Raw genomic sequence first — 23,890 nt, forward strand, 5'->3', positions numbered from 1 at the left:
TCTGTCTTATACCTCTTCTTTTTTGCTGTGTGTTAGGCAGAATTTATCATGATTTTTAGCCAGATGGAAAGGAGAAGAAAATATGATTGTGAGGAGGAGAAGATATTAGTATGTATGCAACAGTCCAGTGTAAATTGCGTGAGGCTTTCGATTCATACAGAAAAGTCAAGTGATTCAACATCAGGTTGTATGGTGCTGGACTTGTGAGTTACTGGGAAGCAGTTTGTTTCATTGTAAACCCCTTAAGAACTCTGCTGTCCTATTCGTATGGTTCTGTCTGATCACCTCATAGCTAGTAGGGAAAAAAGGGGAATTAGTAAATGTTTCTAGTCAGTATTGCCTATTCCTGCAAGTTCTTTGTTTTTGTGAAGGGGAAGGAAGAGAAGGTAGGTGCTTAGTGTAAAAATTATTGATGTTTCTACTCTCCTGTGGAGTTGAGGTTGGAAAGATTTCATTTGGAAAACTGACTTTCTCCTCTGCTAAATAAAGTCATTCTGCACTTTGGGAGCACTTCTGAATCTGGTTGGCAAGTCCGGTGGGTCAGCCAGATGGATTGTTTTGGGGAGGGGGAAATGCAGAGGAGATGGAGGGGAACCCATGCAACTCTTGCAGTGCATTTCTGATAAAGGAGAGGAGTGTCACAGTTTTCTTGGAAGTGTGTTAATGGGTGGACAGATGTGTGATCTTCTACGAGGAATCTTGTTTGAAACAAACTAATCTTTACTTTTGTCACTGGTGTTGGTGCAATAACACATGTCCTTCCTTAGTCCCCACACTTCAGATGAAGATGGCAGGCAGCCCTGTCCTGCTGCTGTCTCCTCTTAGAGGAACACAGATGGCATTGGAGATACTGGTCAAAAGAAGAGCTTGAACATTTATGTGACATTTGAATGAGCATTGCAAGCTGATCACATTGATTTCAATCTTTGTTGATGTGAAACTTGGGAGAGCTGCTTTATTGTGAAATTTTGTTCACAAAAGTGAACTTCTGTGTAGAAAGTATTTTGCAGTAGAAAGAAAAGTTATTTAAGATAATCACTTGATGGGATACATTATGTATATTTATTATCTCTGTGTTCTCATGTGTAGGTGGCTATTCATAGACCATGCTTGTAGCTCCATCTGCTGTACAACGCTTTGAGTCAAAACATTTTACAGTTTGTTAAACACCCTGTTCTTTTCTGGTTTAACAACATTGTATGTTGGAGTAACAGTTTAGGTTGAATATGTAGTTCTGTATTTCTCACCTAGACTTGCAGATGTGTGTATTAGAGATGAAGTTGCCATGGAAATGATCTTGGAAAAAAATGATGTTAAATTACCTACTTTTTAACAGTAGCTTTAGGAGGCTGCTTCCAGCAGTTTGGGATTTTCAGGAAACTTCCTAGGGAGAAGTGGATGTAACTTTGTATGTGTAGCAAGGACTTCTCATTCATTAGAAGATCAGGAATTAAATTTGATCTCAAAGTTATAGCCAATAAAACTCATGAGATTGTCTGTTCATTGACTCAACTGTTCTCATGAACTTCTACATACAGCACTATCTCCCGTCCTTTTCTGTTCTTACCCGAGTTAAGGGCTTTGTCCCTGGCAGTTGCATTGCTGGGTGTTGTTTGTTTTGTTCTGTTTTTTCATTCTGGTGAACACCCTGAAACTTGAAAAAAAATATTTGTGTGTGTCCAAAACTTCTGCTGTCTTTCATGTCAGGATTAATAAGCCAATGTACTCCAGCATATTTCTTTAAGGAACCAGGACAATACTTGCCTGTCTGTAGTGGCATAGCACAGTGTGCTTAAAGGAAGTTATGAAATTGATTCTTTTGCAACAATAAAAGTGACTAAAATGAATTTTTGAAAGACTTAAATGCACTTTATCAGTGACCTTGCAGTTTTATACGATCTTATGAACATTTCTTACATTGTTTGTGAAGTACAGACCTACATCTTGCTAGAGGCCTTAAATAGCGGGGGGTGGGGTGGGCGGGGGGAGAAGCAGAGACAATTACTGTACTTTTGCTGGTGCTATAGAAGCAAATAATGTTAATTACAAAATAGAAAAGGGAGAAATCCAGATAGAAAATGAGATTCCCTAAAAATAGCGGGGATGGGGTGAGCAAACCGTAGTGGTCCTAGAAAGTAGCATGAGGAATCCCTGGAAAGGAGGGATTTGGAGGGGCAGGGGGATTCCTAAAAAACTGGAGCCAATCCTAGAAAGTAATGTTGGCATTTTCCTGGAAAGCCAGGAGTTGTGGGGAGGCGCAGTCCTACAGGGCATTGTGAGGGCTGTCAGGAAGCAGCACAGGAAACTCCAATAAAGTAATGGGAGGGTGGGGTTTGTTCTTAGGAAGTAATTTGGGGACTCTTGGAAAGCAGCAGGGGAAACTGAGGAGCCTGAATGTCTAGATGATGCATACAAGTAAGCTTGATCATGGTGTATTTGGTATTTTTTTTCTTTAATATTCTTTTATGTAGAGATACTGGCCGGTCAAAAGATGAAGATGCAAGTTGTTATGCTCATGGAAAAATAAAAGGGTAGATTCTTGCAGACAGAATGAGGAGGCATGTCCTCAGTTCTATTACATCTGCACAGTTGCCTTATTTCTTGCACAGAGCAATGTATTTTCAGGAGCAGCCTTTTATGTGGTCTGAGTTTTGGCTGCCCATCCTTGAAGAGCCCTGCAAGTCTGAGTCAAGTTAATGGCTTACAGTGCTGTAGCTGAGTCATTCTGTCCCTCTGAACTGTTAGCAGTGAAGCATATATAATATGTTTTTCTCTGTGGGCTACAGGTAAAGGGTATCAATTTGCATTATGCTTTATTTTGATAAAAGAATAGGTAGTTGCTGGAGAAGCAGTCCTGCTTTCAACCCTTTGTGCTTATATTATATTCTAGTGGTATGTTTTCCTCTTCCATAGTAGTGTTGGTTATAGCAATTTTGCAATCTGAGTCAGATTTTTTTGATTCCAAGGAAATCTAATTGCAAGGATATTTCTCTATTGAATCAGTGAGATCGCATCCATCTGTCTCCTGTGATCCAATAGAAGGCAATTGGTAGAGTTTTGTTGCTGGGGGTATAGAGAGCAGACCAGTTCTTTTGATGGCAATGGGTAGTTGGGTCCACTTTGGGGTTATATGAAGCTGTACTCTTAACATGTGGCAGTGCGTGTCATTTTAGCAAGCTGATTTATCTCGGTCACGTGCCTGAGAGCGTGATTACCTGTAGTCAGATTGCCACAAGTGTTAAGGCCAAATGCTGCTGTTGATTTTAAAGGCAGTTGTTGGTGCAAAGTGTTGGGTACAGAAAACTGAAGGCTGCTTCTGAAAAGTGGATGCTGAATTTCTGTGTATCTGCTGCTTGTGAAATGTCAAGGATAGCTGCCTGCCTCATAAACTTGTAGAGATATTTCAACCTGGAAGTGACTTGAGAATTACTCACTTGATGTTTAGCAGCGTATCTTTTAAAATGCATTTCACCTTCTGAGTGTGGTTATGGTGTTCGTAACGTGAAGAATACAGTTGGCAGAAAAGAGCTTTCCTGTAGATCAATCCCAAAGGTTAGGGACTGAAAATTTTGTTAAGATCCATGTGACAAGAAATAGAAAACAGGGAAGAAACAGCATTAGAGAGTAAGTAGTAATTCTTTGTTTCTTCCTGCATTCTGAAGCTTGTTTTCATTCGAAGGCATTGTCAGAGAGGAACTAATTATTGTTAAAAAACAATCAGGTTCTTGTCTTGAATGGGATCTGCCACAGCTGCTGGAAAGAAGCAGTTTCTTTTCAGATTCTTGTGTGTCTAGTTAGAAAACTTGGCCCTTCTTCACTTTCCCCTACCCTGTATCAGAGAAGATTATGCAGTGTTTTTCATAGGGCAAAGTGTAATTACTGATTAATGTGCTGTTACCTAGAGAGTTACACCGAACCGACCAGGTAAGCACGGTGTGATGGGTGTAGCTAAAAGAAAGCAACGGAAGGAGACAAAAAGTCTTTGGTGGGTCAAGTCAAGTAGTAAGATTTGAAAATGAGCTACTCCTTGCTGCTGGGCTGTCATATGCTTTGTCAGGTGACATAGATCCAAAGGCTTGTACTTTCTTACAGAATTCTTCCTGCTCTTGTTTCACTCATCCTGACCCTGACTTTCTGTGTGTCCTGTATGTCTGTGCTGAAAGTGGGTGCCTTAACAGGGCAAAGGTTCATCTTGAAAAATCGGGCTGCCAACAGTGCAGTCAGATCTGTGGGTTGCCTCAGACAAGGTTTCTTCCAGCAGATGGCACATGGAGTTTCTTTTAACAGTACCAGCACCCAAATGAAGTAACATAACATCTACGTATACATCTGTGTGTTTTGCAGATTGCTTGCCTAAGCCAGTCCCAGTGATGTCGGGGAGGGGAGGTGCAAAGGAACATCTCTAGCTTCTTCAGCAAGGTGAGTGTATTCTCTAAGCTCCTGCTTCCTTTATGTGAGGGATTTTCTTTTGTAGTGGGGTAGTGACAGCAAATCGTACTCTTTACAAGTTCTCTTTATTTGGTGGATTTTGTTCTCTCCTATAACTAATAATGATTCTGAAAGAACAGGAGTCTTGTTTTATACTCCAGGGACTTGAGCTGATGAGGCAATGAAAATAATACACTAGCAGCAACTATAATGAAAATAAGTTATTTCGGAGGAAGGTGACCATTTATTGTGGGAATACATGATCCAAAAATGACTTTCCAGTCTCTGAGTGCAGTTTGATGCTAGCACAAGTGACTGTAATCCCTGGGGAACCTGTCAGGTTGGACCATCTCCATTCCTCAAGAAATGCTAATTTTCCCTTTTGAATACTGGGTATACTTGATAGTGGATCAGATAGTGACAAATAAGATGTTTATTAATAATAATTTAAAAGTTACATTAGCTCCTGCCTCAGAGATGAGGAAAAATACATGAATTAGGCAAGAAGGTTGACGGTGAGTTGGACAGCAGATACCATGAGAAAAGTTTACTGCTCTGTAATGGACCAACTCTGTTCCTGCTCAGTGGGATATCAGTAGCAGTTGTAGATTGATCAGAAGGGACACCAAGAAATCATCTGCTCTGTTTTCCTCTCAAAGCAGAACCATACTCATCTGAGAATCTTGATGAGTGTTTGTCTTGCTTCTCGTTAAAGGCTGTTATAATAGAGATCCTGTATTTCTCCCAGTAATCTATTTCAGTGTTTTCTTATCCATTCCAATACAAAACTTTTTGCAATGGCTAAACTGCCACCTTTCTTACAATTTTGGACCATTAAATCTTTCTTATTGTAATAGACTGTGACAGGTATAGGAGTTCTACCCAGGATAAGTGGAAATGAAGAGCTGTAAGTGGCCCAGCCTTGAGTGATATGTGTAGGAACAGCAGGGTCCTGTAATACCATCTGCAAATCAGTGGTGTTTGCAACAAAAAGAACAGCTTTGGCAGCTCAAAGCCTGCAGGTCTCATGCCTTGCATGTGTCCGACTCAGCTGTCCTGTCGCCTCCAGCTACTCTGCCATGGAATTTGCTCCAGGATACTCCTTGGAGCCTCAGTGGAGGTGCTTGAGGGCTGAGCAGGGTCTGACAGCTGCTCTCTCTTGTGACTAAGTGTGCATCTGTTAAGAATCCCAGTGTGAGTTCTCCTGTGAAGTCACCTGAAAGGGAAGAAGGTGTCTCTGTGTTGGTCACAGGAGAGGAGAGGGGAGAGGGAGGCGTACGTTTCAGAAGCTTCTGTTGGCCTTTTGCTAGCCAGGTCTTGGGTTTTGAAGAAAACCAAGACCGTGAATGAGACATAGAATTCTGCAAGATGGAAGTCCAGGTAGGATTCAAGATGCTTAGAATAGCTTCTGTTGCAGAGGAGATACATCATAATATTTACAACATATAATAATAATATGACAGCAAGCTGAGTGGTGTGGTTGACACACTAGAGGGAAGAGATGCCATCCAGCAGGACCCTGACAGGCTTGACAGCCCACCCTGACAGGTGGGCCCTTGCGAACCTCATAAAGTTGAACAAGGCCAAGTGCAAGGTCCTGCACCTGGTTCAGGGCAACCCCCAGTATCGATACAGGCTGGGCGGAGAATGAATTGGAAGCAGCCCTGAGGAGGAGGACTTGGGGATGTAGGCTGATGTGTGGCTCAGTGTGGCCTGGCAGTGTTCATTTGCAGCCCAGAAAGCCAACTGTATCCTGGGATGCACCAAAAGCAGCGTGGCCAGCAGGTTGAAGGAGGTGATTCTCCCTCTCTACTCTGCCCTTGTGAGACCCCACCTGCAGCGCTGTGTTCAGCTCTGGGACCCCAGCATAAGGACATGGGCCTGTCAGAGCCAGTCCAGAGGAGGCCATGAAGGTGATCAGAGGCTGGAGCAGCTCTCCTGTGAAGGCAGGCTGAGAGGTGGGGTGGTTCAGCCTGGAGAAGGCTCTGGGAGACCTTATAGCAGCCTTCTAGCACCTACAAGAAAACTGGAGAGGGACTTTTTACAAGGGCACTTAGTGATAGAACAAGGGGAATGGCTTTAAACTGAAAGAGGGTAGATTTAGGTGAGATACAAGGAAGAAATTCTTCCCTGTGAGGGTGCTGAGGCGCCGGCACAGGCTGCCCAGAGCAGCTGTGGGTGCCCCATCCCCGGCATGTCCAAGGCCAGGCTGGACGGGGCTGGGAGCCACCTGGGTGGGTGGGAGGTGTCTCCGCCCGTGGCAGGGGGCTGGGACTGGGTGATCTTTAAGGTCCCTTCCAACCCAAGCCAGTCTGTGATTCTATGATTTATTATTGGGTGGGGGTTTCAAGGGTAGTTTTGTGTCTGTAAATAGTACATTGCTGTAGATGAGTCAAATCAACTGATCCCAGAAGTTATGCTGGAGTCTTCCCTAACTTCTTCCCTCCTTTGTTTACTTTTTGTACTTCATAGTACATTGCATACTCATTATCAAACATAGGATTAGTTAAAAGTTTCTTGCTTCTAATGCAAATTAGTATGCATCCTTAGATAACATTACTGAAGCTTCATACTAATGTTATTTATACATATTCCCCAAGCGGGGTTTTGCTGTCTTTCTGGGGGGTCTGTTTGAGTTGGAGGTCACAGTCTCCCACTACCACAATTACCTTTGTGCTACTTTGAATTCATTTTCTGTTGATGTCTGTGGATTGCAACACCTTGGCAGCTTATCTCCTCTTGCAGCCAGAGCTTTCCTCACTTGAAGGCTTCTTTCTGCATAACTTAGATAAGTGTTCTTTTCACCATCCATTCTTTGTTTCCTGTCCTTCCCAAGGCTGACTCCCTCGATTAGAAGTAACAACTGTAGAGCCCCCTTTTGGATTTATTTCAGTCCATGACCAATTAATTTTCTTTATATTTAGGTGGAGCTTGAGTGACGCTAGTCATCCATATTTTTGTTACTGATTGGTATCACATGCCCAGTGAGGTACCTTGGAGATGGGTAACTAGAGAATGAAGGTGCACATTGATCCTACAGTGAGATTATTTCATCTGAGGGGAGTAATTTCACCACAATGGTTGGCTCAGCAGCGGACATCTTTTCATATATTCTTCATTTGACAGCTCCTATGCAGCTTAATCAGCTGGGTGGTACCATCAAGCTCACATTCTTGCAGGGAGTGTTGTACATGGAGCCTGGCCATGGTGTCTGTGCTCAGCTCACCCCGTTACTGCTGTCAGCATGTGTGGAGGTGGCAGGGGGTGCTGCCTGGAGAGCCATGGTAGATTCCATGCATGCCAACCATCCTGAAAGCGGCAACTGTACTTTACTGTAAAAAGCTTTCTGTGATACTACACTTGTTAGGTCCCAGTTTTCTCTGCTTTTCCCACACCAGGCTATAAACTTACTGATGCATCAGCTGTGCTACCGATTTAATGGCACCTGAACTCGGGCCTGTGTCAGTGGTAGGGGCACGTGTGCCGTGGGGTGGGAGGATTCATGTGCCATCTGCGTGTCATTTGCATTGCATCCAGCTGCCTCGATCCACTCCTGTCTAGAAGAAAAAGGTGTGTTTCTTCTAGGTTAGGCTTAAATATTAGTGAAGATTTGCAGTTTAAATTCAGAGTTTAACGTCGATACTAGGTTTAATTTGAATTTCTAATCCGAGTTAAAAGCCCAAATGACTTTCCCTGTTGCTGTGTGTGCGAAATTAAGTATGTCCCAAGTGACGGCAGGTAAATATTAGCAATTAATGAGAGGCCAGGGGCTCCGTGCAGCTGCCGGAGCGCGGCCCCAGCCTCCCGGCCCGGCTGGCCCCCGGGCTGCCCTGCCCCCGGCTGAGGTGCGCGGCGGGCTGGCAGCGCCTTGCCCAGGGAAGCCGGCTGCCAGCGCTGGGGCTGCGCATCCCCGCGCCCAGCCAGGCGCGGCCGGCCGCCGGCGGGGCCCTCTCCGCTGGGGCGGCAGCAGGCCCTGCGTGCCCGCGGGCGGCGGGGCCCAGCGCAGCCCCCGGCGCAGGCCGCGCCCCCTCCCCCGGGCCGGCCGGGCCGCCCCCGCCGGGCCCCGCGCCTCCATTGGTTGCCGAGCCGGGCGGCGGGGCCGCGCAGGCAGCGAGCGCGGGGCCGGCCCAGCCCAGCGCGGCGGCCGGAGGAGACGCAGCCCCGCACCTCCCGGTGAGCGGGGCGGGGGTCGGGGTGGGTGGCTGCGCCCGGGCGCTCCCCTCGGCCGGGCCCGCTGCTGCGCGGCCAGCGGGACCCCCCCACCGGGTTCGGAGCCCGCGGGCTGCCGGGCGGTGGCCCCGCATCGTCCTGCCTGTGGGGAAGGGGCGCAGGCGGCCGTGGCCCTGTGCGCCCCTGGGGCAGCCCTGCAGCGGGGGCGGGGGGCGCCGACCGTGGCCCCTCTCGCCGGGCCGGCGCTTACGCGTGGGCTAAGCGGCGGCGGTGCCGAGGGGCTGCCGGTGCGCTCCCGGAATGCCGCCCCTTCCCCCCGGGGAGGCCTGTTTCTGCGGCCCCGGGCAGGGCGCAGCCGTGCCCCCGGGTCCGGGGCACCATCCCGAGCAGGAGCCTTTGCTGCCGCCCCGGAGTTGGGCCGCAGCGGGCGGCGTGTGCCGTGCTCGGTGTCCCGGCCGCCGCGCTCCCGCCGCCTGGCGCCCCTGCCCGGCAGGCAGGCGGACCTGACACGGACCTGCGGGAAGGGGAAAGAAGGGAAAGCGGGGGCACGGAACCCGTGAGGAAATGCTTGTGTGCCGTGGGGGAACGCGGCTGGCTTTGTATATAGCTCTGCCCTTCCGAGTGTGTTGCGGCTAGCTGAGCGGAAAGCTTCAGGAATGGTGTTGAGGAGGCCTGCTGCTGCGCTGCCGACTGAGATTCCCCAGTTCTTCCCAGTTTCCTGCACTCCGGCTAATGCTTGTGATGCAGAACCCAATCCACTACCTCAGGCTTCTGAGACCTCCCCGGCTTACTTGCCTTCCGTAGCGTGTGGCTGTTTTGACAGAGCTTTTGCCTACCTTGGCTTTTGCCTCTGTGACTCCTTCTCTGTTCAAAAAAATAAAGCAAAGGGAGGGATATGCAAAGAAACTGAACTACTGCAGGAGATTTCAAAGTAGTTTTGTAATTAGTAACGAACATGCAGGTTTACATTTTAAAATTGGATTTTGCCCTGCAGTTCAAAGGCATGGCTAATGGGTGTGGGCTTTTATGAGAGTCTTTGCTCCTATAGTTTGATGCAAGGAATTCAGTAAAGGAGAAAACCCAACTGGTATAAACAGAGGGTACTGGTAGGGTTACCTTCTGGAAGCTCTATAGTGAAGAAATTGCTTATTGAATCCTGTTATAGTCCAGTGGTTATAGATTGAATTTAGGATCTTTTTTGCATCTCTTGTTGCATTGTGGTTTCCTTTTAGTTTTTTTGGTGTTTTTTTTTACTGTAATTGGTCTTTCTGTGTACTTGAGTAGTGTGAATGTTGGGCAAATCGTGTCTGGGGGTCAGTTTGTCTTCTCTGGCTGCAGTTACGTATGCAGGCTTGGAGGTCAGTGATTCAAATGCTGGATCATAGCTCACAATACTAAAGCACAACATGTGTGAAGAAAGATAATATCTGGATGTCATAGTGTTTCTCATCCTTAGCATTTAAAGCACTAAATGTGATAAGCATCACTGAACTGGCTGTACAGATGGGGAAAATCAGATAGATGCAGGGAAAGAAAGCTGTTATTGCAAGTAACCCACTGGGTAGCCTTTTGGGCTTGGGATCGGTGTTCAGGGCATCTGTGCCTGCAGTCAGTGCTCTGCCATTAGTCTGTGTTGTACCTTTTGCACAAGCTGGAGTGTGAAAGACTGTGATGCAGACATCCCCGGTTAATGGAGACCTGAATCTGCAAGTGTACAGTGTTACTAGACAAGCTGACCACTTGTAAAATACATAGGGGGGTGGGAAATGCAATAGAACTGCTTTCTCCAAAGCCCAGTCCATTAGTCTTCTGAGGAATAACAGGCTTAGAGGCATACTGTATGGTGAAGTGTCTTGTGCATTCAGATATGAAGTAAACTGAAATAAGTGAATAAAATTGGATATATATGCCCAGGAGGCAGTAAGCAAGCACAGCATGCAAGTAAACACCAAGCAAATCAGTAGGTATCCTGCTGACAGCTTGCTGTCATTGGAGAAGGAAAATGTCGTGATCTGGATTCTTTCGGAAGCAGAGAGGAATTAAGATGCTCACGGGCCACGTATATACATCCAAACTAGTTCTTGCTGCACCTGCCGGCAGTGTAGAGGTCTCCAGGTGGTTCCCTTTGCCCTCTCTGGTTTGTTTCGTGCTTAACACGTGAAGCTTCAGAGGAGTTTCTGCAATGCCTGCTATACCCTACAGCTGTATTCATCGGCAGTCAATAGCCACCTGTGTGTTTAGGTACAGCTGCACAGATCTCAGCCCTGCTGGGTGTGCTGACGGGGATGACTCCTGCCCTCGAAGGTGTAACATTAACTGCAGAGTGTTCCTTCTGGTTTGTGCTCTGATCGCTGGACCTGAATTAAAGCAGCTCAGACTACCTCATATCATATACCTCTACTACTGCTTAACTTTGTACTTCCATGATTATAATGTCAGGGTTCACAGAATTAGGAAGATATTGCAGCTGGGCTAAGACAAATTGGATCTGGTTCCTGGCTTCCCGGCTCCATTTTATAACTTACAGGGTTGAGAGTCCATTCCAGAAACACTTGTAAAAATTTTTAACTGTTTCAAGTACAAATCAAGATTCCCTTCCTTTCTTATCCAAAAGAAAACAGCTTGCGGAAGCGTCTCGGGAAAAAGGGCTGTTTAGCAGCAGTATGTGTATGTACTGTATGAACAGTATAGCACTCGTGGTTGTATCCCTGTTGTTCAGATACAAGCCTGTTGGATCTTAAAATCTTACTGTATTGGCTGTATAGTAGAAAGTTTTTTTAATCAAGTGGTGACTCTGAATTTGGATGAATCCCCTTTGCTCTTGGCTTTGCCTTTGCGAGAGGGAGCAGGGAGAAGAAAGGAATACATCTCAGTGGGGTAATTCTCAAGTTTGTTTTCAAAGACCATTTGATTCCTTCTTGCACGTTGTACGTTGTCAATCTGTGCGCCGTTTTTGTTCAAGCAGACTTTTCTACTGGTGTCTACTCTTCTTTTACAGTTCTTTATAAGCTTTTAAAGAGTTTTTCAGGCATAATGATAATTCTGAATCAAATAGGAAGTTACTTAAACCCATTTGAAAGAGTAATGGAAAAGAACTGGATTGCATCAGAAGGAGAGCAGCTAGTTCTGATGTGTAGGAAGCTGTGAAAGTACAGGTAACTAATGCAACAATGACACATGAGGGGCACTGCAGCATAAAGACCACAAATATACTACATAGATAATTATCAATGTGGGCCTATTGCCTATGGAAGGATGGATATGCTTTAAAACTTACATAACAGATTTATCTTTCAGGAGCCTGAAACACCCTATTCTTGTTTGACTGATGTGCTTTCAGATTCCTTTTCTTTACGAACAGAAGAGGTTGCCTTAGCGGTCAGAGCTGCTACCAGCTTGAAGTAGATAATTCCACCAGCCACCACTGCTCTGTGGCTTGAAAGCTATACATCTCTGTCCCCTCTTTGTTTCTGAATTTTGTGATCTGTTTTATCAGATCACGGTCCGGTTTCCTGAAATGACGGCTATGGGCCAGGAAAACAGAATGATATTTTCTTAGCCATATGGTGTTTGTGCAAAAATAACAGTATTCTGGGGGGTTTCCAAAGCATGCAAAGTGTATGAAACAGAGAATATTGTCCTAAACTGTTTCTGTGGCTTTCACACTCTTTTCTGATCTGTGGGAGTAGGGTTCTGTACTGCATCCTTGTATTAGAGTGTTTGTCTTTCCTTTTGCAAAATATTTTACTGTTCATTTCCTATCTCTTAGTTAGCCAGATACTAGAAATTCAGCAAAAGAATCAGGTAGGAACCTTGGTTATGTGTTGTTGCAGTTCTTGGTTATATGGAAGAAGGTTGTCTCTCTTGCTGTGCCGTGGGGGTATGTCTATTTGCAGCAGAGAGAATATCTTCAGAGAGTATGATATTCTTTTGAAAAGAAATCCCACTTTTTGCAGCATGAAGTTTTTGTTCTTCCATGCTAGTTTGTAGGTCTGGAGAATTTTTGGGTTTTGTGCATGGTAGTTTCTACAGTTGTACATTCTGTTGAGGAACTGGATACATGCTGTAGCTCAGGCTGGATAGTTACTGCACCAGCTAGCAGCTGATTGCACTAGCTGGCTTTGTGAAGGTATATTGCGGTCGCTTCTGAAGTTGCACTTCTGAAAGCTTGACACCTGCAGTGTCAAGGACACAGGTCTGCCCTAGAGATGAACTTACTTTTTAAAAAATAGTAAAGCTGCGCTGTGCTGGTTGATGTGGGAAAGCACTAAACCCACTCAACTAAAAGTACTGCCTTTAGTAAGCGAACGCTGCCAGCTTGAAGAAAAGGGCCAGGAACGTGAGCTTAGTGACTCAGACTTAAGTGATTCCCCTTTATATTGTCCACTGCAATTATTTCAGTGAATCTCTCTGTTTTAATGCAGGAAAAAAGCATTTGTGTAGATGAGTGCTTATATTGTACTGTATCAAACTCTCATTTGGGACTATGGCTGAAAGGCAGTGTGCTATATAACTCTGTGGAAGGCTGTAAGGTACTTTAAAGGCAATAAAGCTTCAGAGTTGGTGAGTTTCCTATTTAGATTTCAAGGTTTCACCAAAACACAGCTTGGCATTGGCAGGGAGCAGTTCTCTAAGAAGTGTTTATCTTCTTGTGACTCTTGTGAAACTCAGTAGTTTAAAAATTAAAATCTAATTCCGATGGTGTTTCTGGGGGCCGTTTACAGTAATGCAGCTTGCTAAAGATTTCATATAAAAAGTCAGTATGTCTCGAGTACACTCTGGGTGATGGGATAAAGTGCCAAACTACTGGTTTAGCTGTAATTCTGAGAGTAAAACAACTCCTAAACCTGTCTCCAGCTTTCCTTGTCACAAACACTTCAAAGTATTCCTTATTCCAGGTTTGAATTTCCTTGCCATCCCCAAGCAAAATTCAGTTTTAATTTTACAAGTGAAAATACATCACTTTAGAACTGTTGTACCCATATATAATCCTGTTTTACGTAGGAATTTTTTAGCAATGTCCTCAAAATCCCTGAAGTTTGAAACCTGGCATAGTTCAAGTAATTTATCTTGGGTTGTTTTTTTTTTTTAATACATTCCTAGCTAAATCTGGAGAAAACTGGCAGGGTAACAGAAAGAGACCAGGTAATTACTCTGAGCAATTCTTACCTGGTATCTAAAATATACTAGTAGAATCCAGTTTAGCCATGACCTGTTTGGGATATGACAACGTGCCTCTTGTCAGCGCAGCTTGGCAGGCGTGGGTGGCTGCTGGGAGCCTCTGCACAAGGGTGGTGGTGCTGGGAGGGCATCACTGAGATGTGGTCTTCCCAAGCAGAAAGCTGTTCCGTAGCCACAGGAGGAGACTGCTGTTGAGGAAGAAACCTGCACATTTACAGCATGTTTGTATTTTGTGCTGACTCCCTTATGATGCTTCTCACTGAGTCAGCTGAGACATTTGGATTCAGGTTCTTGTGTCAAAGTCTGCTCTGCGTTCCCTGCTGACAGTGCCACTTTCACAGCTGTATTGGCTGAGTTTGTGAGCATGGATTCTGGCATCGGGTTCAGCGCATCTTTCTCACGTTTCCTTTCATCTCCTCGGCCACCTGCACATCATGAGCACCACGTTTTCTTTCCTGAAGCCTTTTAGCCTGCCCACAGTGTCAGCATGATGTGCTCCCTATTTCTACTGCTTTTCCCACATAGCTTTGCAGCCCTTGTGTTCGCTGTCTCTCAAATCTGTTCTAAGGGTTCTTAGTCCTACCTGTCGGCTCTAAAAACAAATGCTTTTTACTGGAAGACCATTGTAGCTCTGTAGGAGGTATAGGTGAACATAGGCTAGCCTGCTGGGTAAAAGACCTGCTTGTGTGGAAGGGGAAGCTGGAAGGGTGGACACAGTAAATGAAGAAAAACTGAGGAGAGGTTTCACACTGCCAGCAATGTTAGTGGGTGTGTCAGCCTGGAGGACACGGGTTACTTGTGGGTCAGTTGGATGGCTAGAAAGCACTGTGATACATCTATGGGAGTGGAAGAGTTGTTACCAAGAGTGTGGATTTCCAGCACAAGGTGTTCTTTCTAGTTGTTTGTTGCGTTTGGCTTGGGTGCTTTTTTTGAGGGCTTTGCCTCCCCTTGTAACCTTGGTTTCATCACTGATTTCTCACAGAGCAAAAAACAGTGGGTGTTGGGAGAAGATATGAATTAGTGATGATGTTTTCATGATGTCCTATTTTTGATGTTTGGCTCAATTTTAAAGTATCCAGCTACCATCTGTAAGCCTTGTACCAGGCAAAACACAAGGCAGCAAGCTCTTCATGGAAATCTGTACTCTAGTGCTGGATGATTTCGTGCTAGCTTTCTTCCCTGTAATCTTGGTATTAAATCACCTCTTCTGCTTCTTCCTTCCTACCAGCAAATGAACAACCCTACAGATTTTTGTCACAAGAGATGTCACCCCTTGCCCTTCCAGCACTCTTCCTTTTTGAATGAGTAATGCAAGAACATAGGCTTGCAGAAGCCACTGAGGAAAACAGGAAACAAAAAGAAAAAAAGTCGTTTGCAGGGAAGGGAAAGAATAATATCCCTCATTTGTATTTGTATTGCAGCAGGCTCAGTCTTGATTAAAGACTTTGAACATCACAACAGCATGCCAATTTTGGCTTCCTCTTTTAGCAAAGGATATAGTGAGTGGAGGCTCTTGGCAGCATCCCTTGACAGTAAACACAACTGAAATCAACTTGTATGTTCTAAATTGGTCTGGCAATAATACAAAATTGTGAATAAGTAATGTAAATAACATAAAAATTAAGTATTTTAAATAAGCTTGGTGTAACTTATTAGCAGTCATATTTTTTGTTTGTATTATTTCCTCCAAATCTGGCTGTCAGGCTTTCTTCATGTTAGATGCCAAATAACAGGAACCAGCCATCTTGTTGTTCTCTGTCACCTGTCTTTCCACATCTGGCATGAATAACATATTTTTTGCCAGGTGCTTGCTTGATACTCATGGTGTGTTGTACACCAAAAACAATTAGGAGGACACTGGGAGTAGGATGGAGGGAGTAAGTTTCTACTGAAGCATTTTTAATAGCTCACTGTATAAATCTGCCGATATAAATGATTGCCTTAGTGGGAATTAGAGAATATGGCAGGTTAAAAAGCTGTTTAGAAACCAAAACAAACTGCTCTAGCATGACAGGACAGATTTTAGACATAAGATGCTTCCTGGCAATAGGCCAGAGCATAATCCTACCACACAGTGCTGCGGACAGGCTAGAGGCCGTGACTTCTGAATCCTTACTGATTTCATCATTTCAGGCAAAGCACGCTGCTGAGCGTACTGACAGCAACGGTCCCCAGACAGCAAGCGTGAGGGATGTGTTTTACCTCTATGGATCATACTGCCATCCACCTCAATGTTCTCTCATCCCAGCTCCAGTTAAAAGCAAACCTTGTTTTTTGCTCCACAGCTACTGCTGCAATGCAGCTTCCTGGAGAGGGACATAGGATTACACAATCAGAGTGTGCTGGTGGAGGTAGGAAAGCAGAGGATGAGCTTGGCTCAGATGAATTCCACACTCCTTGTTTGCAGTGCAGTTTTCATCAGGTAATGGAGTTACAGGGGTGAAAAATCTTCAGTTTGTTCCATGGTTTGGGCAGTGGGTATTGTAAGGGGCTGGCATAACTGCTGTAACGTGATGCTTCTGCCTTGGCTGTTGTAAAAAGCAGCTGAAGAAAAACAATAGAAGGGCTAGCTTGTGTTGCTAAGAGAGGGAGTAGAGGCAAATGGAGGTAATGACAAGCAGTGCCAGGGATTCATGATGTTATGGGGCCTTTGTCTGAGAAGAACTTTCACGATACCAGCAACCATCTGTGCATTGCAGTAACTATAGCTAACAAATCTTGTGCTGCTTTTTGTCAAATTATGAAATCCAAAATGCCGGTTCTTTTGGAAATGCCTTTTAGCAATTGCAGGAGATCAGTGACTACTTGCTTAAATTCTCATCAGTAATTTTATTTTTCCTTGGCCAAGAAGGTGGTTGGAAAATGTCTTATGATGCAACCTGTAAGATTCCTGGTGTTAATTTATTCATAAAAACTGGACCATTATGTGATCATGAATTAGTTCAGAGTTTGTTCTTGTGCTTCTCTGTAGGTTTTGGTGTAGCAGAACTTTGCTCAGTCAAAATGGTAGGACTCATGATGAACGTGGGTTCATGGGTAGGGGATGTTTCAACAGTAGGAATATCTCTGGTGAGGATGGAAGACTGAGCCATGCAGGTGACAGGAGAGCTAGATGAAAGTGGAGTTCTTCAGAAAAGAGGCTAAGATGATGCTACTACCTTTGCTTACCCAAGGTTGGTTGGGTGACACCATACATCATTTCTAGGTGCAACACTTGCATAAAGTGTATTATTTTTTTTTTTGCAGAAAATACACCAGGAAAATTATGTTCCAGGATGATCTGATAAAGGACGGGAAACAGCTCGCAGGTCCAGTTTTATTGTTCTGAATGGAAAAGGGAGGAGAAAGGGACTGTTGCATCTGGTCAAAATCCATATGCAGCCTTGCATAACTGATGCTCTGCTCTGGCTGATAAGCAAGCTTTGCAGCCACATTCCTCTCATCTGTTGGGGAACTTCAATCTCTTGATTATCTCTTTCAGCTACTGTCACTAGTTAACAGCAAAAAGGGAAAAGGGGCAGCTTGCGATAATACTGACACAGTGCTTCTGAAGGGTAACAAAGCATGTGATTTTGTAACTTCTATGAAGAATTACCTGATTACTGATAAATCCTGTAGTTGCATCCATTTGGTGAAACCCTTATTTTGTGAAGGAGCAGAAAAATTTGCCTTTTTTTTTCTTCTTTTTATGAGCTACTAGAACAGTGCTCTGTTGGGGCCTCTTGAGAGGGAGAGGTTAAGTACCACTGAAGGAGGATGGAGGACAGTGCTCTGAAGGGAAGCACTCTGCTGTCCCACTGTGCTAGCACTGCTTACTTTCATAAGCTATCCTTAGAAAGATAAACATTTCCTTTAATAGATTTTTGTTAAATAAATAAACAAGCTATTTAACATAACTTATTAGCTCCTTGTTCTGTACTGACTGTGTTCGTCCTGGAATAACTTGGGGGAGCTGCTTAAAATTACACTGGCTTATCTTACGCAAGACTTACCTTGATCTCTTTTTGATATGGCAGTCATTCCTAGTATTTGTTAGTGCCTTTGTGGCAATACTGTAGTTACAGAGGCAGGCTTGCCTGACAGTGCTAAAAGGGAGGATAGCTGCTGCCCCACGCCACTGGACAGTTCAGGTTCAGGTGCCTTTCTTTGCCCTTGTTACAGCATTTTTGTGGTATTTGACAGAAAGCCCCGTCTTCTATCTGTCCCAGCATGCTAAGGCTAGTGGTATTGCCAGCTTATTTGTTACTTAGTATTCGTCATTACAAGCTGTATTTGCAAAATGTTTCCTTGCAGCACCTGTGGATGTTCCTTATGGGATATTTGCAGAGCTGCAGGACATCCAGTGGCACTCTTGGTTGCTGGAAATGGGTAGAGCCAGCACAGAGCTGCTCTGAAATGGTTTGTGTGGGAGGTGAAGTGTGTGGCACTGACACTGGCTGGCGGTGGCGTGGACACTGGCTTTTAGTGCTTCTTGCAGGGCTTCAAAACATGCTTGGAGTGTGGATATTCCAGATACTTTCCATTCCTGCTTTTAGTTTGTCTGTAATTCCAGTCCAATGGGCCTTCTCCTTTATGAAATGGAAGTAGTGGGTATCATCTGTGATTCCAGAAGCAGCTAACATAATACCATGGGTTTGTGTTCCCATTCCCAACTTGTGCAGTCTCTCTGAGCATCACAGTTACATGAGAATTCCTTCAACAGTTTCTTGATTCCAGGTCCCTCTTTTTCTGACCCCAGCAACTATGCTGGACTTGCTCAACCCGTAATAGAAATATTTGTAGCAGCCTTCCCAAATCTGCCCAACACTTTTTAACTATCTAGATGTGACATATGGAATCTTCACATTCATGTGATTCATAGCTTGTGTGTACCAGCCTGAAAAAACAGCACTCAGTCTCTTATGTGGGTGTCAGTGTTACCGTGAGAGTAGAGCGTGGAATATGGATGTACCTTGATGAGACTTTACCAGTGAGTTTAGCCATTAGCACACTTAATAAGGCCTAATTCACCTCCTCAAATTTGTGACCAGGTATTTAGTACTTGTGTGAAATGTTGTAATGCAGCAGCTTCATAATTTTTGTCAAATAAGTAAAATATAAGGAGTGAATAAGCACAGTTTATGCAGTAGCCATGTGTTGGTAACACTCAGGTTTTGATACCCTTCAGTGAGTCTTCCAGCTACGAGTTTTTCTACCTTGCTTGTAATTCAACAGGGTGCTTTGGCTCATGTACAACTACAGTTTTGTGAATGGGCCTAGCGAAGTAAAAGGGACCGCTTGAGAAATATGTATCTTGCTGAATCATGTTGGCACTAGTTTCTTTGTCCATCCGTAGCCCAAAAATAATTTTCAAGACATAATAGGGAATTTAGCCACAGAGTCTATTGATTAACACTGTGTATGCATCTGTGTTCCCTTAACTGTTCTGAAAACTGCCCAGCTGCTGTTCTTTTTAACCTATTGCCTGAAGAAACAGGCGAAATAATAGGACTTTTGAACAGTAGAAATTTATAGTAATTGTACTTAATTCCTATATCCCTCTCCTTCTGAATGTGAAGTGCTCCTATTTAATGTGAGTTGAAGTAGTTGGCATCTGAAGAACAGAGGGGGGTGATCTCACTCTCCCTGTATCGGTGTAAGTTACTGATTTGTAAGTAATGCACGTGCAGTTCACATGTGCCCATGCACACATGCAACCTCTGACTTTTTAAGCTGAGTGTCTGCCCAACAAAAGAAATCCCTTGGTGTTAGTAGCATTGATTGTGGTGAATTCCACCCTGTTCATGAGGCTTTTTACTTCTTTCAGAGAAGAAAAACTACCTCTCTACACTTAGTGTAATGTTACTGAATGCGCTAGGGTAGGAAGCAGTCTTTTGACTAGCCGTAGATTGGAAAAGTTGCAGTGTGTTGGGGTTCCTGCAAAGAAGTACTTTCCATCCAAGATAATTTTGTTTAATAAGTTTAGCCTCACCTCATGTAGGCTAAGGTTGCACTCAGCAGAGGCACAAGAATTTGCCCTTTAGGAGTCATAATCCTGATTACTCGCTGAATAAGTATAGTAATAAATCGCCAATACAAGGCATTGTCTTTGTATCCGATGTTTTATATGTGGTGAGTGTAAATACCTACAACTTTTCTCAGTCCTTTCCCCTCTACTTTGTGATGTGTCCCTGTGCTAACCATCTGTCTGAACAGGATTATTGCACTTTCTGTGATATATTGGCAGTTAACAAGTTCAATATAGAGTCAGCAGTTTGTTTTACTGTCTGGCAACCAGTACAGGCCAGTTTAACTATGTCATTTACAGTCTGTGTATGTAACTAATAACAGATTTTAAATTATGAAGAAGGTGAGGGATCAGCTTCAGTCTTTAATTTGGATCAAATCAACAGCTTGGTACTTAGGAGTAGTATGGTATCTGTCTTATAAATGACTGCAGTCTGGGTGCCTTTCTTGACAGCCACTAGTACTCACGTGGGATCCCAGGCAAAGGAGAAGGGAACCGAAACAGGGTTAGCCACATCTGATTCCCTTCCTTGTTGGTGTTAATGGCATTTTTGTGAGCAGTTTGGATGGTGATCAGTTGTCCATTTCGTGTAGAAGGCTCTGGAGAACAACATGGTGACTTTAAACCATGTACTCCTGCAATGGATACAAATCGGTTGTGTGGATGCTGACATTGCATCTGTTGGTGCGTAAATTATTTGTGTCAGCATAATGTTACAATGGAGAGATACTGCAGGTGTGTTTGGTCTACCTGAATGACTTTCTGTCCCTCATCATTCCTGTATTAGCACAGTAATCATCACAGCATCCTCCTCAACCAAATAAATACTGCTGCTGTTGCTGCACTGAGAAGGTGGAAGAAGGCACAGTGCTGTAATGGCAGCATAAACTGGAGTTACTGAATTGCGAGGGACCTTTGCTGCTTCCTATAAGCACCGTGTCTTCTGCCTTTGTTGCTTGCTTCTGGTATCACTCCTTCCTCTGTCTGTGGTAGACCCTTCCTTGCACTTTGCTGTGCTTGTGCTGAGCCAAGGCAGCACAAGTCTCAGGCTCGCTCTGGTTCCCAGGGACCAGGCTGCTGCCCCGTCTCCCTCCTTGCAGCCCGTGGTAGCAGGCTCTGTGGTCGCAGCCCCTGGGGCAGGCTGCAAAGCCTGCGCTTAGGCAAGCACCCTGCCACAGCGTCGTGTCCCTTGCTGGAGCCCACATGCTGGAGCCCACAGGAGGCAGAGCGTGAGGCAGGTCCCGCAGCTGGGGTCCGGCCCTGGCTCCCTGCTGCAGTGCAGCCCAGCACCCTCTCCTCTGCTCGAGTCGTTTGAATGCCCTGATTACTGAAGTGGGTAAGTCACCACCCTGCTTGTAATAATTACAGATTTCCTCTGTAATTTTTCACTCCTCTGTTGCCACAGCAACCATGCAGTGGCTCAGCCGAAATGCTGTTACAGGGATTTAAATGTGAAGCAGCTCAGCCTTTTTCTGCGCTCTGGCACATCTTCCCTTTTGCCCCCTGGCACCATGGCAACCTGGCGATGGCATCCCTGCCTCAGCGATGGCACCCTGGCCTTTCCCTGCATCCACGGGCCTGAAGGGATGCTGCTGTTATTCTCTGTGCATGTCTGGGTCTCCCCCATTCCCTGTCTCATCCCCTGTGTCAAGCGACGCATGGCAGGAGGTGGCGTTAGGATGTGTGCTGGCTGTTGTACTGCCTGCGCCTGTGCGCAACCTGAAGGAGCTGAACTGATCCAAGGTCATTTTATAACAGTTGTGTGCCCAGGTGTCACTCTCAGGATATTTGCAAGCCAGAGTAAAATTAAGGGGTTTAAAGGCAAAACCTGTTCTTCAGCTTCTAATGTACCTTTTCAAACATTAATACAGTCTGGCTCTGCATCTCAAGGATTTGTTTTCTGAAACCTGCGGAGAACATGTTCAGGTGAATTCGGACTCCCAGGGGTGTGAGCTGATGGGCTGCCTCCACATGCCAGAGGTACTGGAGTAGCAAGGGGCAGAGCCAGGGGATCACAGTTTGAGGCAGGTTGGGTATTACTCTCCACTGGGTTTGACTGAGCACAGGGTATAGCTTGCAGGAGCTGGTTTCATTAACCTTCATTAACTGGGGCATCCCTCCCAGCTAAGCTGCAGGGTCACGGCTCGGGGTTTCCTCTGGGTAATGCCTGTTCTCGCTGCTGGCAGTCGCGAGCGGCTGCTGGAGGGAGCGGACAGCAATGGCATTTCTCATGAGCACAGCCGACAGCAGCCTACTCTAAAGTGAAGGAGAGAGCGGCATTTTCAACCAGCAAGCTGGCTGCGAGGAGTTCTCACCCAGGTCGTGTAAGTGCCTTTGGCTTGTGCCGGCGTGGGGGGTGGGGGGGAGGTTAGCACAGACTTCAGCCGAGCTTGCAAGGGCTGTGCGTTCGTGCTTTCTGTTCAGAGGTGGATGCGTGTCGTATGTAGGTGCAGGCATGTGTGATGTTAAAACGTCCCTGTCATGGCTATGCATGGTTAGCTGTTGCCTGGTTTGTTTGCTGGACCCCTTGTAATAGAAATCTCCTCCATGCGTCTGCTTTTCTGTGTCCTCGGCTGGAATGGGGGTCACCTTGAGAAACCGGAGTACTCACTCCCATTTAAGATGCTTCCCTTGGTTTGGTGCAGGCTGCCTCCAAGTGAGCTATTTTATGACTTCAGGAAGCAGAAGAATAAATTGTGCTTTTACAGTACATTTTATTTGATGCTATTTATCTATCTGTTTTCATGACCTCTGAGAAGGCAGTGGTAGGATGCTGAGAAATAAAATCTTACAAGGAATATAACTCAATTTCCTTGGCTGAAGCTCCACTTGAGGGTATTTTGCAATACTTTAATTTTTCCAAAGCTACAGAACACTTGTGGAGCAACTAATGTGAAAAGCAGGCTGTATCATCGTCTAAGCTGTTTAACCCGATGAGAGCTGGACTGTTTTGGTGTGGGAAACATGTGGAAATTAACAGGCATGGTTTGGATATGTTGCTGCCATCTGCATTTAAAATAATGAATTCAAAATATGCAGGCTTGAAGAGAGGTTCTTATGCATAGCTTACTAGTAAAGTTCACTGAAATATCAAAGTGCAATTTCTTTCAGTGGGAACTATTAAGGAGTGACAAACTAAAATAAAATCTTAAAATTTTCATCTGCCATTAGTTTAGTTGTGTTTGGTTTTTACCAACACTTACATACAGTTATGCCATTCATGTAGGTATTTTTAGCTGTGGATCTAGAACTGGCCCAATTTCTAACAGATGCTTTTTTGACTCCATTTTTTCTTTTCCTGAGACAATGTATTTCTTTCACAGGCAAAGTGTAGGCACATCTCATCCTAGCTTACCTGTTCAAATAGTTCTTGAATCAAAAATGAGCAACTCAAAAAGTTCCATAGGTCACCTGAATCCTAATGTGCTATAATCACAATGTTCCCACCTGTATTCATTGGATTATGGATCAGGAATCTTTTCTTCATCCAATATTTGTTGGAGAGGGGGTAAACAGAGACCAGGGCTGAAGGATTTTTGTATTAAAAAAAAAAAAAAAAAAGTATTCATATCCAACCACCAAACCCTGTTTAGAGGATATCTAAGGAGGAGAACCTGGACACATGAGTGTAATGACATTTCTGACTGTAGATGAGTTTTAAAACTTGATGGAAGGACTGAAGGTTTCTGTTCTAGCTTTGCTGCTGGTTCAGCTCTGACCTGGTTGTTGGTCTCATGTAGGTATCTCAGGCAGGTGTTGCCATGTCATGATGGATACTGTACAGTACTTCAGTACTTCCAAGCCACAGCTGTGAGGTTTTTGTCCCATGTGTTGCATCTTGCTTGGGGCTTTTGCTGCATTTTTCAGAACAGACTGACTTGAATGCCAGCTGAAGGTGGAGTGAGAGAAGGCAGCTGTGCAAAAAGCCAGTTTATTAGGGAAGACTTACACTGTCGTGTGCAATATTTACTGTTTTGTCGAGACTTAAAGGATGAAACCAGTCTCCCCTTTTCTGTTTTTCTGAACAGTAGTGGGAGTATTTGATCCTGTTGGTGTCAATAAATAAATAAGCAACCATGAATAACAGACACTTGAGTTTTACTT

At 44.8% G+C, this 23,890-nt stretch overlaps 1 protein-coding gene across 3 annotated transcripts in view; it reads left to right on the forward strand.

The window, feature by feature from the left end:
- The first annotated feature begins 33 nt into the window (after window positions 1-33).
- The window catches only part of ABAT (4-aminobutyrate aminotransferase), a 65,917-nt gene continuing 42,060 nt past the window's right edge, over window positions 34-23,890 (forward strand). Inside the window, exon 1 of one of the 3 annotated variants that reach the window (XM_080384581.1) lies at window positions 34-4,419. The gene's annotated coding sequence lies outside the window, so the exon portion shown is untranslated. Of the gene's footprint in view, window positions 4,420-8,287; window positions 8,602-8,909; window positions 22,111-23,890 lie in introns of those variants that run through there. The other 2 variants (XM_080384579.1, XM_080384580.1) reach the window with 2 other exon arrangements.

This window comes from Falco punctatus, assembly GCF_963210335.1.
Source record: "Falco punctatus genome assembly, chromosome: 4".
In the NCBI taxonomy this organism is placed as follows: Eukaryota; Metazoa; Chordata; class Aves; order Falconiformes; family Falconidae; genus Falco; species Falco punctatus.